General features: G+C 49.7%; 1 protein-coding gene across 1 annotated transcript in view; it reads right to left on the bottom strand.

Annotated features, from left to right (window-relative positions):
* The window catches only part of MGAT3 (beta-1,4-mannosyl-glycoprotein 4-beta-N-acetylglucosaminyltransferase), a 25051-nt gene extending 10335 nt beyond the window's left edge, over positions 1-14716 (bottom strand). Inside the window, exon 1 of the mRNA XM_071731175.1 lies at positions 14498-14716. The gene's annotated coding sequence lies outside the window, so the exon portion shown is untranslated. The remainder of the gene's footprint in view (positions 1-14497) is intronic.

Genomic DNA, 14716 nt, shown 5'->3' with positions numbered 1-14716 from the left:
TCAAGTGGGGCACTGGGAGCCTGAAGGTAACTTCAGTAACTTAGTATTGCCATGGGAGGGAAAAAACCTGGGCCCTGGCTTTATGCATCCCCAGAAAACCATCTTGTCAGGTGGCCTGAGGAGGAAATGGCAGCTTTCCTCAGGGAGCCATGCCAGGACAAGCCCTTACCTCCTGCACCCTGCTTGCAGTCAAGCTTTCTTTGTGGGGGCAAAATGAGGAGCTGCAGAAGCCCAAAAGAGCACCACATTGTGTCCAGGGTATTTTTAAAAATTTTAAGATTCATATTCTGGTTCTGTCATCTGCAATGTAAAGGAATTACCAGTGCCTTTTCCTTGCACATCACCAGTTTTTGCTCTGTCTTGAAACGTGGGGAAGGAAAGGCACAAGGAAGCTGAAAGCACTAAATTAGCAGAGACTGGCTGTCAGGAAAAAATATCCCACATTGATAAATTAGTACAGCTCTCTCCAATCAAGTGTCCTGCCTTTTCTCTGAGGCATTACTTCCAGACATCAGGTCACTGAAGCCTGAGCGAGATGAATCGCTGGCCTGCTCCAATAAGGCAATCCCAAGGGATGCCAGGTAACACTGGTTTCACTCCAGCACCTACAGGACTCATACAACTCCTCTGGGCCAGCCCAGGACAGCAGACAGGTGCTGGGTGAATCACACAAGGCACATCTCCATCTTCCTCCCAGATGGCTGAGAGGCTCCCCATGCCATGATAAATTCCCAGACAAAAGGCCTTAACACTTAATATTCAGCAAACTGCTTTGCTTCCCAGGATGTGGCGTGCCATGTCAACATAACACGTAGTTTTAGGAAATAAACCATATTTTCCTCACTTGACATTTGCATACATCAGTATCTGTCAAGCTCAGCACACAGCTCTGCAGCTCTTCACCCACTGGCAAAACTCAGCCTGTGCACTGCTTTGTGCCTGCAAGATCCAGGCTGGTGTCCACAGCCCTTCCCTGCAGCTCTGCCAAAGCAAGCTGGCCCCGCATTACCCTCTGCTGTCTTGCTGCTCACCGTGTCCCAGGAGGAAATTTTCACTGCTCTGTTGCTTTTGCTGGGGAGTGGGAACATGAGCCCATTTCTTATCCTCTCCTAAATGGAGGGAAACAAAGAGGCAAACTGTCCTCCTTGAAACCTCTTCCCTAGGAACCACCTTCATTCTCACATGCCAGGGATTCCTCTGCTGGGGAGTGGAGAACACTCATCCACCCTTGGGTGGGCCGAGATGCTGAAAACCAGTCATGTATCCCTTCCCATGTCCTCTGATCAGTACTGCAGTGGAAGATCATCTTCGAGTGGTGGCTAATTGGAGACAAAGGCCAGCAGGGGAGGAAGATGTTATTACCCACCTTCTCCATCCAGAACATTTATGTGTGGTGAAAATGAGAAAGGAGGTACCAGTCAGAGAGGCATCTCAGCTTGTCATAAAAGAGCCCAGCTGCTCTGCCACAAAGCAGCCATCAGTTCCCATCAATAGAGAAAACAGCAAGAAAAGATATTTCCCTTTTGACACTTTTGAGTGACGAGGGGAAAAAAAGTCAACTTGATCTCAGGGAGAGTGATCAAGTTGCTGTCAGGTTAAAAACAGCAGCAGAACCTTTAATGTTCAAGTAGAAGAAAAAGCCAGAAGGAGCATGGACAGCCAGCTCCATTAAGACAAAGCTCTTTAGGGAACTCAAAGTTATAAACTGCTTCAGCAACATTCAGCAAGACAAGCTGAAAGCTTCTTTTTGTAAGGGATCCCTTTGATATTTCCTTGCTTGAATTATGTCTCTACCATGCATGGGAAGGGTTTTCAGAGAAGGAGGAAAGCTAGAAGTCGTATGCATACGAGTTATCTTCAGGCACCTGTTATAATTTTATTTTGCCATTATATCAAGTGACCAGTTGATTTATACCATCCAGAAATCATATCTTGATTTTTTTTTTCAAGGAGCCAGAGAGAGATATATGAACCACTAAGAGCTACTGGCAGTTCACCAGGCCTAATGTTCTCTTCTGGAGGATGCTGGCAAGAAGCCATGCAACAGGCCCCTGAATGCATGATACCCCATGCTCCAACTTGTTAGGGCACAGGATGAGACTCCCTGAAACCTCTCCGATGGTTACAAGAGAAAAGCTGGTACAGGAGACAAGTCAGAGTAGCAGCTTGTTTTTCCCCCAATACAGAGAAGCTCATCTCCTCTGCCTAAAGTTATCCCCTAACACCCATGCAGTAACATATTTGCCCAACACTCAGACACTTCAACACAAAGCAGCAATTCAAATTAGAATTGCTTTCACACAGCAGATTAGAATCCAGCATGACTTCCATCCCCCGTTCTACCAAGCTTTTTCTCTGCTCCAGCAGGAAACAAATGAACAAGCTCCACAAGTACTAGATCAACCTGTCATCCAGAGGAATCACAACATGCATCAGGGCCACAGTACTTCAAAACATCCTAAAATTTTGAAATTTTGTCCTGCAAACACCAGCAGAAGTGAGGAGAAACTGTAAAACCTACTACTTGTCTACGACCAAAACATGACCAGCTCAGGGTCTGCAGGACTGCGCTTTACTTAAATGTAGGAAAAGAAGATTATCCTACAATGCTGCAGAGCAGGGAAAGTGGAGAGAAGCAGTATGTGCCAGAAGGTAGCTAGGGCTCAGCATTTCTCTCAAGTGAAGGACGCTGTGGTGTTTTCAGGGACTGCAATCTTGGGGGATGTCAGCAGGAAGTTCTGGCAGAGTCATAGTACAAGGTGATTTGAATGCAGGCAGGTCCATTTCAGCTTCCATTCAAGTTTCAAGGACAGAATACAGCACTTCTGCGACCTTCATCATGAGTTGCTGCCCACAGCACTAATGCAAAACAGCAATACCTCATGCTATGCATCTCCTTTGCAGCTTCGAGACATGTGAACACAAAGTGCCACTCACCTGCTGCCTGCACACCCAGCTGGAACAAGCCATCCAGCACAGTTATTCTCCAAGTAAGGTCAGGTTATGGGCAAGCCAGGCTTTGCCCTAAGCATCTTCCCTCCCTTTCAACAGGGAGGTGAGCAGACAGATAAGGTGACCACTCTCAGAGCTGCTATCCACACAACATCAGTGGGTGCCATCAAGCCAGGAAGAAAACTGGATGGAGGAAAAGACAGCTAAAGGGTGGTTCTACACAAAGCTAGGGTGAGGTTGGCCACAGAAGGGTAACAGCACAGCTAGAAACCAAGGCATTGCCTTTCCCTTCCCATGAGGGCAGACACGTGATGTGCATCATGTCAACCACAAGCCTCAGGATTGTATGCATAGCCTTGCTAGGCCTCAACTGACCAGAAGCATCTGTGGTCAAAAAGGAAACAGATGTCTTCTCCTACATGCTGTTGTAGGAAACCAAAGTACTCTGCACCAGTAGCTACAATCTGCTGCATACAGATTGTAACTAAGACAGACGCAGTATAAAGTCTCCAGCTCTTTTAAGTACTGTAGCTGCTCACCTCTTCAGCCCCTGGAAGCACATTACCTTTCCACTCCACACTTTCCATGGGCTTTCACTGTTTAAACTGTTCTCTCCAGTGTCTTGTCCTGCTCTTTGGTGGACTGAGCTTTGGTTATCTTAGCATCCACATCTCCAGCCACAGCTGTAGACTCTAGGACAAAGCAGCTCTTTACCCTCCCATACAGAGCAGATGGGACCTACAGATAAAGTGGTCTTTGTTGATAGGACTTCAGCTCAAGACTGATCTTTCAGAGTCAGCAGAATAGACCAGTATCTGAACACCTTCAGAGTCCATTATAAAACCCTCCACTCGTACAGACTGTTCTTACTGTAACTACCATAGTACTAATAGCAGCATAATTATATAATTCCCCAGCCCCCAGTTTAAAAGAAGATCTGCTCAGAGAAGACTAGAAAACTACTGAAATCCCATATTGGCCCGTGAGACAGTGATTTAATTTTATCCAAGAAGTACTTGGACATCACAAGGATAACGTACTTCATGCTAAAGAAAACTTGAAACTGGATTTGCAGCTCCACTGGAATCTATCAAATATTCTTCTCAGTATCCTTCAACTTTACTGGACCCTCTTGTAATTAATTTCCTATCTCCACCTAAAGCCAGTCTCACCGTAGGAATTTCCATGGTTCCAGAGATGCCTCAGAGTCCTCATGATGATCTCAGAATCCACAGTTTTAATTTCTCAGCACTCCTTCTGCTAAGGAAGGAGTGGCCTCTTGTCATCTCCACTTATGCCTGATATCCTGGAAGGACTCCTCCTCAACCCTGCTTTACTGTCTCTTCAAAACATCTGATTCCACAGAGACTGCTGTGATGGCCTTGGAGATTGCACCACCAGTTGGCTCCAAAACTGGGTCTCTCAGGACATTGCGGGGGGAGCATCACTCATTGCACTCTGCAGTACACATGCACACCAGCAGTACAAAATATTTCTCCCAGAAATGCTTCTGCATTACTGCTGCTGCTCACTGCTTCAAGAGTGCAGTGGTCACAGCAACACAAAATGGAGTTGGCTCACTCTTCTGTTTCTAGACTTCAATGTCTTACAGGGAAGGAATGCTCCATCATGAGATGAGAAACAGGAAAAGAAAAAAGGACAAAACTACAAAAAAAAAAAAAAAAAAAAAAAAAAAAGGGGGCAACTTATGGCTTCAGAGAGGCCATGGGGTAATCAAAGAAGTATGTAAGAACTCTCAACTAGTCTTGGTGTCTTGCAGAGAGGGATTGGACAAAACCATTTTGTCGGAGGATAGAAGAAAATCATGCTTCTAGAGACCTCAAGTGAGGCGTGTAGTAACACAGGCTGTTGTTTCATGGGTTCTCTTCCTTCATTCACCACCTTCACAGCTCACCACCCCTCAGTTGTCAGTTGTATGAATTCAAGTTGTCAGTTGTATGAAAGTCTGCTTTGTAAAGCCAAATCAGCAGCAGATCTAGCTGGCTTAAAAATAAACTTCAAGAAAAGTGCCCAGGCAGGGGAACAAGCAGCTGACCAGCAGAAACTTTCCAAATTATTTCACCAGCTCACTTTTCACCAAAACTGTGGTACTGTGTAGATACATCCTCAGAACAGATGTATTTACATCAACGTAGAATACATTCACTCATGAATGAATTCAAGAATACAGGACTCTTTAAACACTGTTCAACCACCATGAGCTCACTAATTCCTTCCAGCAGCATCAGGGAAGTAGCAGCAGCAGCAGGTAACCCCTTTCAAAGTGGACCATGGCAGCCAGTCCATGTATGTCAAGCAAGTGGAGTAAAATTCACAGATCCTGATAAAAGCACCAAATGGGCCACCAAGATTACCCTTGGAGCCAAGGGCCTCTGGGAGAAGAGCACATGGCAGACACATGCCAGACTAAGCACGTAAACCCAGCACTAAGGAAAGCAGGAGAGCTCCTGGGGACCAGGTCATAGCCCAAGCAACCAGGAGATGCAGGCTGAATGGCCCAGAAGAAAGTGAGGTGGGTGCCTTGTGGGCTGGAATGAGGCGATTAAAGAAGGAAGGAGGCAAGAAGCTGGTGATGCCATGGTGATGGGTAGAGTGCACAGACCCATGCAGGCAGAAACCACATTGCCTCCAGCTATATTTTGAAATGGGTGGCAGTTGTTTGTGCATCCCCAGAATAAAAGCTCCCTAAGATGGATAGAGGAGAGTAATTAAACCCCAAGAAGACAATAAATAAAGAAGGGCCATGGAACAGCAATGAGATCCGAATGGCCACAGAGAAGAACTGGCCCTCCATCCCCGCCCTCCTTCCTCCCCCATCCATCACCAACCACTTGGGGTTTGGCAGTGCACTCACTTTCCCACAGTAGCCGATCTATTACTGTTTGGAAGAGCCTCCCCAGCCTCTTCCTTCCCCTCCTCCCCCCACCATTTCAGGCCACAGGGGTCCCACTTGGCAGCCCCCAGATCCTCCTCTTCCCTGAATGTCTGGTGTCCAGCCAATCCCACGCAAAGAGCATTAACCCCTCTTCACCAGGAACAGCCAGAGGAGAAACCTGACTCCATGCTGAGAGGTTTCTCTAGGGTGTCTCTCCCGCCTTCTCTCCTCCCCATCCCCAACCCTCCCCTCATTCTCTTGCCTCTTTCCCCATTCCTTTTATTCCTCAGAAACTAACGCCAGCCCTGAGAGCGTCGCGTCTTCCCGACAATGCTACATGAACCCACGGGAATTTTTCTTGGACCAAGAACAGACCTTTATTTATTTGTCTCTTCTGCCTTTGTTCTTCATTTCCTCTTTCAAGACTTAGGCAAGACCTCGACACAGTGCCGCCTGGATCCCCTGCTGCCACTTCACTTTGTTATTATTTTCAGAAAGAAAGCGCTGATAGGCAGAGAGCTCTTCAATGCCTTACCCCAAGGCAGAAGTGAATCAGCCCAGATTCCCACCTCTGTGGTGGACAAAGGGCACTGGCTCCGGGGCTCTGCAGAGCACCTCAGGCTCTGGCTTGCAGAGAAACCCCCCCTACTTCTGTAATCCTTCTGACTGCAGCATCACAGCCCCTCGGATTAAATCCACACGAACCAAATCTTCAGTAACAGCTCTATGCCAGTAACAGGCATATGGTACCACGAAAAGGGGCAGTTTCCCAGAATGAAATCAAAAGCCTCCTAATGCACTTAACTCAGGGTCACATAAATCTCTCTTCTGCCTCCCACAGACGGCTGGATCTTGTTTACAGGCATTGCAGCAGGCCTGGGTCTCAACAATATGTTTACTGCTTCTGTACAAACATTTCCTTTCACTACACAAAGCAGTACCCTGATCTCCGGATTAAACCAAGCAGAATCGACTCTATGGGGAAAGAGGGAGACCACTAGTCTTCATCAGGGAAATCAAATGCCATCCTGATCATCACAAAGGTTTTAGGAACATTTTTCTTCACAGACTTCCCTTAGGTCGCTGTGCTTCTGGAGAAGGACCAGGAGGAATTTTGCATTTTGCCAGCTGCTGACATCCCTGACAAGAGGTAAAGACATTCGATGAAATAATGGGAACAATGGGTTTTGTTTCAGTCTGAAGAACCTGAGAGCCAGGGCCACATGGGGGAGCAAAGCTTGTCCAAGGGATATCTGGTGATTGTCTGGCCAACTCTCCCCAAGTGCAAAAGCCACAAACTGACACCGTGCAGATAAAAACAGAGAAGCTGAGCATTTCTGCCCAACGGCACAGTAGACAGAGCAGTTTACTTCCACAATCACTTGATTACAGGCCAAGTTCTTTTCCCTCTCTACCTTCAGCTCTCTCTCCCCTCTGTTTCAGGTCTTCAGTAACACAAACATTTATATTGAACTCTAACCATTTCTGAGAAGGCAGTGGCCACAGCCAGGTCAGAAAGGAAGGAAAAGAGGAAGACATAACTAACGTGTAAGTACACCATAAACATCGGTGACGAATGAGAAAAACGTGCAATTCAGGAGGGAGCCACGATCACATTGAAGCCACCAGGACAAGCAGGGCTGGAGCAGGACAGTCCACCTGCATGGTACAGCAACCTGCCACAGCGAGGCAGAGAGCCAAAGGCCATTAAGCTCACACAGACATAGCTGTGATGAATGCTAAGCCTGCCCAGCTCGATTCCACGATGCTCCTCTGCTGCAAAAGCCTGTAAAATATCACCCCAGTCTCCCTCTCCCCTCTCATGGTTGCTCTTTAGAGTTTAATCACTGAGAAACAATAAGAATTTCAGCTGCACAGTTTGCTGCTCAACCACCTGATCTCTCAAATCTTCAGGTTCTGATCATCTCTTATAAAGTCCAATGGACTGTGCCATGCCAAAGCTAAAAAACACTTTGGCAGGACAAAATGAGCCTTCAAAAGATGAAAATTATCTCAAGCATCTGAATATTTTTGAGAGCAGTCCTAATGATCCCTGCTCCAGATCTACAGCACAGCACTGTGATTGAGTCAGGGACCAAATCCAAGCATCAAACTCACTCTCCTCCTGGCCTGACACTGTCTTTTTACTGCAAAGACAATGTTCCAAACTCCTGAACCTCTTGCACAGTCTCAGCCCACAGAGATGCTCTGCAGTACCACACACCGGAGTGATGCAGAAACCAGAACTGGATTTTCAGGCCAGTTCAGCTTCAGAGGCACATGCAAACATAGGCAGAAAGGAAATCCGCACCATTAAGTGACAGACTCTGAATGCTTGACAAACTCCTCTCTTGCTCCTGCCCCCTCTCCCATCCTCCATCCCCCCCCTCCCCATCTTTCCCCTCTCCCCAGCACTCAAGAAAAGTGAGAAGACTCTGTTCCAGAGCACAACTGCACTATAAATAATTCAAGACACTGCTAAATTATGCAAAAGCAATCCCATCGTACCCCTGGCCATGCCAAATGCAGGTGTGGTCAACCTTTGCTCCAAAAGTTGCTGCTAGGTAGGGCACAGAGGTTCTGTGCCAATTGCACATATCTAAGACGACAACAGCGACTTGCTAGCAGACAAGCCTGCACCAAACAGCAGAACAACAGGAGGTATTTGGAGACACAGGGCTGATGGGGAAAACAACAATTCCTTTAACCCATCTCTTCTCCACAGACCTTACATGGCCCCAAGAGAAAAATCAGCAAATCGTGTCCCCTTCAAGCAAGGCTGCTTGGTACATCTCACCCCCATCAATCGTGGTTAGCTGGCAAGAGCTGCAGCTGGACAGCACTGGCAGTGAGGTGGGGTAGGAGAGGACCTCTCGTGCAGGTGGGAAGGAGAAAAAGGAACCAAATCCACTCCAGAAGCAGTAAAGAAGGCAGTTTTGCTAGCACAAATAATGTACAAGGAAGGCTGAGCTGAAGGCAGGCAGAATCTCAGTCTGCTTTCCTGCTCCACTCCCTTGCCTTCCAGAGGCACTGCCTCCCTGAATATCACGGCCACAGAGGTTCCCCTCAGCAGTGGGGTCATTGAATACCATCCTGCAGCTCACACTGACCACTCCACCACACCACTCTCCTGATTTACTCTGCCCTTTGCTCAGCCTCAGAGCACACCCTCACACTACAAGCTCCACAAAACCAGGACTTTCTCACACACAGAACCACTTGCTTCCAGCCCCTCTGTGTAGGCAAACCCTTCTTCCAAAGCCCTACCTTTCCAGGCTCCAGCAGCCTTCTGAGATCTGCCCTTGCCCAACATGCTCAATTTGCACAGGTCTCCATCATCCTCCTTTTCCGGGCTGCCCAGCTAAAAGTATTCGTGCCAGAGGAAGCAGAACTGAAAAACGCTACCAGAGCCCTCTCTTCAGCCTCAGCACAACCAGCTTAAAATCTCAGGGCTCCAGCTTACCTTCCCCTTCTTTCTTAAAGGGCTCAGCATCAAGGAGAGAGACTCCTTTCCACATCTCTTTGCCATGTTCTCTCTCTGGCTTTTTGTTCTGTTTCAGTATCTGCACACCGAAACAGGGGATCCTAACACAGATAAAGTCAGCGTAGCAGACACCTGAGTTTAGATCACAGTTGCTGAAGCTGTTATGCAGCGGGTCTAATTTGCATTAGTCTTTTGCTATGCTTCAATTCTGCTTGCTGCAGCTTTGGTATCATGCAAGACGAACGCAGCAATCTCCCGAGATTAAAATAAATTAATAAATAAATAAATACCCTCAAGCCTTGAACAGATGACAGAGACCGATTCTGCTCACTAACCCTGACCCAACCTGTAAGGATTTACAGACCGAGGGGAAAGCAGCACTCCTAGGGAATGGCAGCAGGGAGCTGGGATTATAGATTAGGCAGCAGATCAAGAAGGAGGAGATATATCTGCAGTGCAAAAGGCAGCAGGATCCAAGCAGCGAATAGAAAGTTATCCATAACCCCAGGCTCAGCACCACCACCCGGCTGTTCTCCAGGATTTCCGAGGCAGCTGGCAGATAAGCAAGTATGGGAAGTGTTGTGCTTCATCACTGCTCTCCTGCTGAGCCCCAGTGTGTGCCACTAAGTGTGCTGCAGCCTTTCTCCCTGCCTCAGTTTCCCCGGGTGGGAAATGGGAGGGACTCTTCTGCTACAGAGCAAGAGGCCTGCCTAAATAAAAGAAGCTCAACGGGTTTCTTTGAGGCCCTTGGAGAGAAGCCTTGCCATAAAATGCAAGGCACAGTCAGTCCTCAGAAAGACAAGTTGCCCCCACTGCCTCTTTCCCTCTGAACAGCCCCATTCAACTCCCCTGCTGCTTGCAGCTTGTGCATTACAGGCTGAAAAATACTGCTGGCAGAGCTCAGTTTGGTCATATCCCATGATGGCTATCCAGACACAGGCCTGGGCGCTGCCCAGGAAAATGGGGAACATGAAGAGAGCTCATCAAGATGCCTATTCAGCTGTGGGGGGTTATCTCAGTATGAAAGGCCAAGGCTCCCACAGCGAGCAGCTCAGGTAACTTCTGGTGACCTAAAGCAGGGAATAATCTCTTCCTAAATCACAGCTCAAGAACAAGCCCTCACTTTTTGCAAGGCAGACAGCTCCCTTCATGATGCTTCTTCCCTCAGCCTGCCTGATGAAAGCTCAGGTGAAAGGGAAGTGCAGCACCGCAGTCTATCAGCTCAACCAGGAAAGTTTCTGAGCACAAAAACACACACCTGCTCTGTTCCAGGTGTTCAGAGGTTTGAAGAGCAGGAGGTACCTGTTGTGCTTCAGGAGGAGCTTGAGGAAAGTAAAGGAGTTTGCACTGCAGGGAGTGCAAAGAAGTCAGAAAAGGAAGGTAAAGAAATAATGTTTCTGCCTTCCTGAGAGCTGCAGCCAGAGTCCATTTCACATGGCATGGAGTGCTCTTGTGCTGCTCCAGCAAACAGGACCTCTTCTCACTCCCTCCAGGAGAAGAGGGAACTCGGCCACCCATGATCCCAGGCTTGCCCCTTCCATACTACTCTGCCGAGACTCCTTAAGGTCAGCCTGCATGGCACAGTCCACGTGTGCACTGCAGATGTCACCACCTTTCCAAGAACATTCAGGATGGGGAGCAGCGGGCATTCCTCAGATACAGCTCTGTGTCCCCTTGAATTGCACTGCCCCATGTGCCTCCCCTCCCCAAACTTCAGATCCCACTGTAAAACTTCATTGCAGTGCCATAAGATGCTATATCCTGCCATTAGGATAAGTGCAATGCAGCCTGGCCTTTTGTTGCTGACCTGATGGGTGACAGCAGGAAAAAGCAGGTGGGGACAACTACCCACACTCTTCCACAGCCATCACTGATAACGTCAGCCAGCCTTCTGAGACACCTTACACTGACCTAAAGATTTGAAGGCGCCTCTTGTGCCAGTCAGTGCCCCCTCCGCCTTCCTCTCTGCCAGAGTTATTGTCAGCTGTACCAGCCTTCATTAGCACCACCTCCTCCAGCTACATCCCACTGATTGGGTCACAGATTCCAACAATGTACAAAGAGCTCATTTTAGAGCAACAAACCCCACCTAAAACCTAACCAGCTGTCAGGAATGAATGTTGGCCCAGCTTGCCCCATCTATCCATCACCTGATTCCCCTGCTTCCTTCCTCTGCTTTTATCATCCAATGCAGGGATGGGGGAGCTGGGTGTGGGGGGAAATACCAATTTGTGATAGCAGGTGCATCTCAAAGATGCTATTCTCAAGACAGGGGGAAGATCAGAAATAGCAAGCTGAAAACACAGCTATGCACCCTGCCATGAGATAGAGTTTATCTCTGTTTGCTGTCAGGTCAAAGCAAGGGAGGGGCAGAGAGAAACTTGTGTGTCCTAATGAGCCCTTCGTGTACTGAACACTCACAATAACATCTACACACACTGTCCTGAACAATTCCTGTACCCATGGCTACCTGTGAACAGCAAGTTTATGGCTGGCATAAACTCTACAAAAGGCCATGCATTCCAGCGAGCACCCACCCACATTTGTCGCACAGACGTGCAATAAGCATGTTAAACCCATCTGGCAGGCCACAAAGTCACACCGTACCTAACCAGCTGCACACGGGAGAAGGAAGGTAAACACAAGGTGCATGGGAAATGCACAAGCACAAAAACTTCATGGGTTCACCGCTTGGGCAAGCACACTGAGTGCATCTGTGCTTGCTGCTGTGGGCCTGGCCCAGGTTAAGCAGGTTCTGAGACCACAGAACAGCCCCCACAACCCTCCCACACCACAACCTCCACCCACCTTGTGTTATACATAAATATTCTAGATAATTTTTTACAGTTGTGAGCATCCCCTGAAGCTAACATCCATGCAATCATACGTGCTATTTTCCCCCTCTTCTTCTTGACCTCCTTGCTAAGGCAACCCCTATGTGCCACGCAGTGAACTCCTTTTTCAAACCTTACCAGCATTTGCAGGGAGGCAAACAGCAGCTCAGCCCCTAAACCCAGTTTGGAAAGCATTCCCCACATTCTGGGCACCTCCAGCAGAGGTGATCATCAGCAAAACCTCAGACAAAAGGTATGCCAGCAGAAAGGTCAGCTGCTGGGCCACTGCATTAAAAAAAATTTTGCAGTGCAAAAAACCAAAAAAAAACACCTCACCTGCAGCTAACCAGACTCCCTCCCCTCTCCTAAGGATATAATTGCCACGTCCAGGGCATTAATAAACAAGCTATGCAGGTATAACCGAGATTCCTCACAGGGAGAGAATGTTATACCTTGCAGTGGATTTCTTACCACTACTGCAAAATCACCCGAGGGTGTAGAGGAGCTATAAATCTTTGAGGGACTTTTATGACATGCAGTGGCAGAGTCACAACTTCACTCCTCTTCTGCAGTTTGCAGTGGCTTTCATTCAAAGTCTGCTTTATATCACTACAGGGAGGCTGGAGGCTCCCCAGGAATAGCTCACAGGTCTTTTCTTCCTCCTCAGCTTGGAGTATGTGTTTCCAGCACTACAGCTGAGGCTGTAGAAAAACAGCACTGGTACTATGGCTGTGTTTAGGGGAGCTGGAGGTGTTCGGGGAGGGGGAGTTTGAGGAGCTCATTCGTTTTCTCTCCCCTCTAAGATGGCTCTCCACTGTCTGAGGGTCAAGCAATGGCAAGTCCTGCTTTATTTCAGCTCTTTCCAGAGGAGCTGGCAGCAACCAGGCTTCAGCAACAGGGACACTTAGAAGTGACTACGAAGTCACAGGCTCCAGCTGGCTCAAACACCGTTTCTGCAGGTGAGATTTACACAGCATGGGAGCCACCCTTCGGTGAGGGGGTCTGAAAAGTTCCTGCCGACTCACACTCTGCTGGGGTGGGGGAAACAAAGGCAGAAGTAGGCAGGAATTTGAGATTTAGCTTGCACAGGGCTAGAGGCTCCTGGTGACTCAAGTCACGCTTGTCAGCAGTGGTGCCACCGAGTGTTTTCATGGGCTTGAACTTCCCACTCAAAGGGAGGGATTTCGAGTTAACTGGAGGGCCATTCTTCGAGCGGGGAGGTGCTCGGCACCCACGCCATGTGTTAGAGAGAGGGCAGGCTCCCTCCCGACCCGAGCTCTGGACCAGTGTGGAAGGCAGAGGTGCGAGACCCCAGCTTCGGCTCTAGGAAACAGTCAGGGCTTCCAAGCGAGGCTTAGAGAAACGCAGCCTGAGGAAATCCCCAGAGGAAAACCACGGGCTGAGGCACCGAGAGGAGCCTCTCTCCATCCCGCTCTGCACTCCCTCCCTTGCTGAGCTGCCTGAGCAAGTCCAGAGCTGCAGCAGATGCCGTGTTCCACATCACCCTTGTCACGCTCACTCGGGGAGCAGAACTCTCGCAAGGACAGAGCTACGCCAGCCTGTGCCACTCAGGCAGGACATTCCAGCCCACAAACAACCCGACAACCCTACACGAGCAGGCAGAAACTTGGGTGCCCACATCCCTTTGCAGCCAGCCCCCAGCAAGAGGGCTGTAGCAATCTGACATGGAGACAGAGCAGGGGGAGAGGGGGATGCGTTTGATGATGATCATACACATATATTTGTATGGATGTTTTCCCTCCCACGCACACACTCCTGTTACTCCTCGCTTGCTGCGGGCTTGGCACGCATCCCCAGCCCGTACCCTCCTCCCAAGCCCAGCACGGGCAGCAGAAGGGCCTTGGCTGCAGTGCCCCGGCCGGAGGCTGCCTCCATCCCCGGAGAGCTGCGGGCAGGGGGTTGGCAGCATCGCCTCCCTCCTCCCCATCGCCGATGCTCCCTAGCAGGGGATGCCGGGATTATGGGGGGGGCGTGGAGGGGAGAGAGGGAGGATGAATAAAAAAAAAAAAAAAAAAAATAACACTAATATAAATAAATAAGGAGCGGGAAGGTGGGGGCTCGGCGGGGGAAGCCTCTCCGGTAGTGTCCGCAAGGGATGATGCCGCAGTCCCGGGCCGAGGCACAACTTGCAGGTGGCGGCAGCAGCGGAGGAGGGGGGGGAAGAAGAGAACCGAGGAGGGGTCCCGCCGCCGCTGCCCGCAGCGCCCGCCGACCCCGAGCAGCTCCACCGGGGAGTGGGGGTGTTCTGTGCCCGCTGCCCCCCGACGCCCTCAGCCCCTTCGCCCACCCGCTCGCTATTCACTCACTCACCCCCGGCCGGCGCAGCGTCGGTACCCGCCGGGCCCCCGGCGGGGCGAGGCTGCCGCTCGCCCCCGGCCCGCCCGCCGCCCCCCGGCATGGCTCGGCGCCGGCCGCAGCGAGGCGAGGCGAGCCCGCAGCCCCCCGCCGCCTTCCTCCTCCTTCTCGGCGGAGCGGCCCGGCACCTCCTCCCGACCGCGGGAAAAGATGCGATGCGGAGCTGAAACAAGC

The sequence above is a fragment of the Heliangelus exortis genome, chromosome 1, assembly GCF_036169615.1.
Source record: "Heliangelus exortis chromosome 1, bHelExo1.hap1, whole genome shotgun sequence".
Lineage (NCBI taxonomy): Eukaryota > Metazoa > Chordata > Aves > Apodiformes > Trochilidae > Heliangelus > Heliangelus exortis.
Note: the sequence above shows the minus strand (reverse complement) of the source record. Positions and strands in the feature narration are given on the sequence as shown.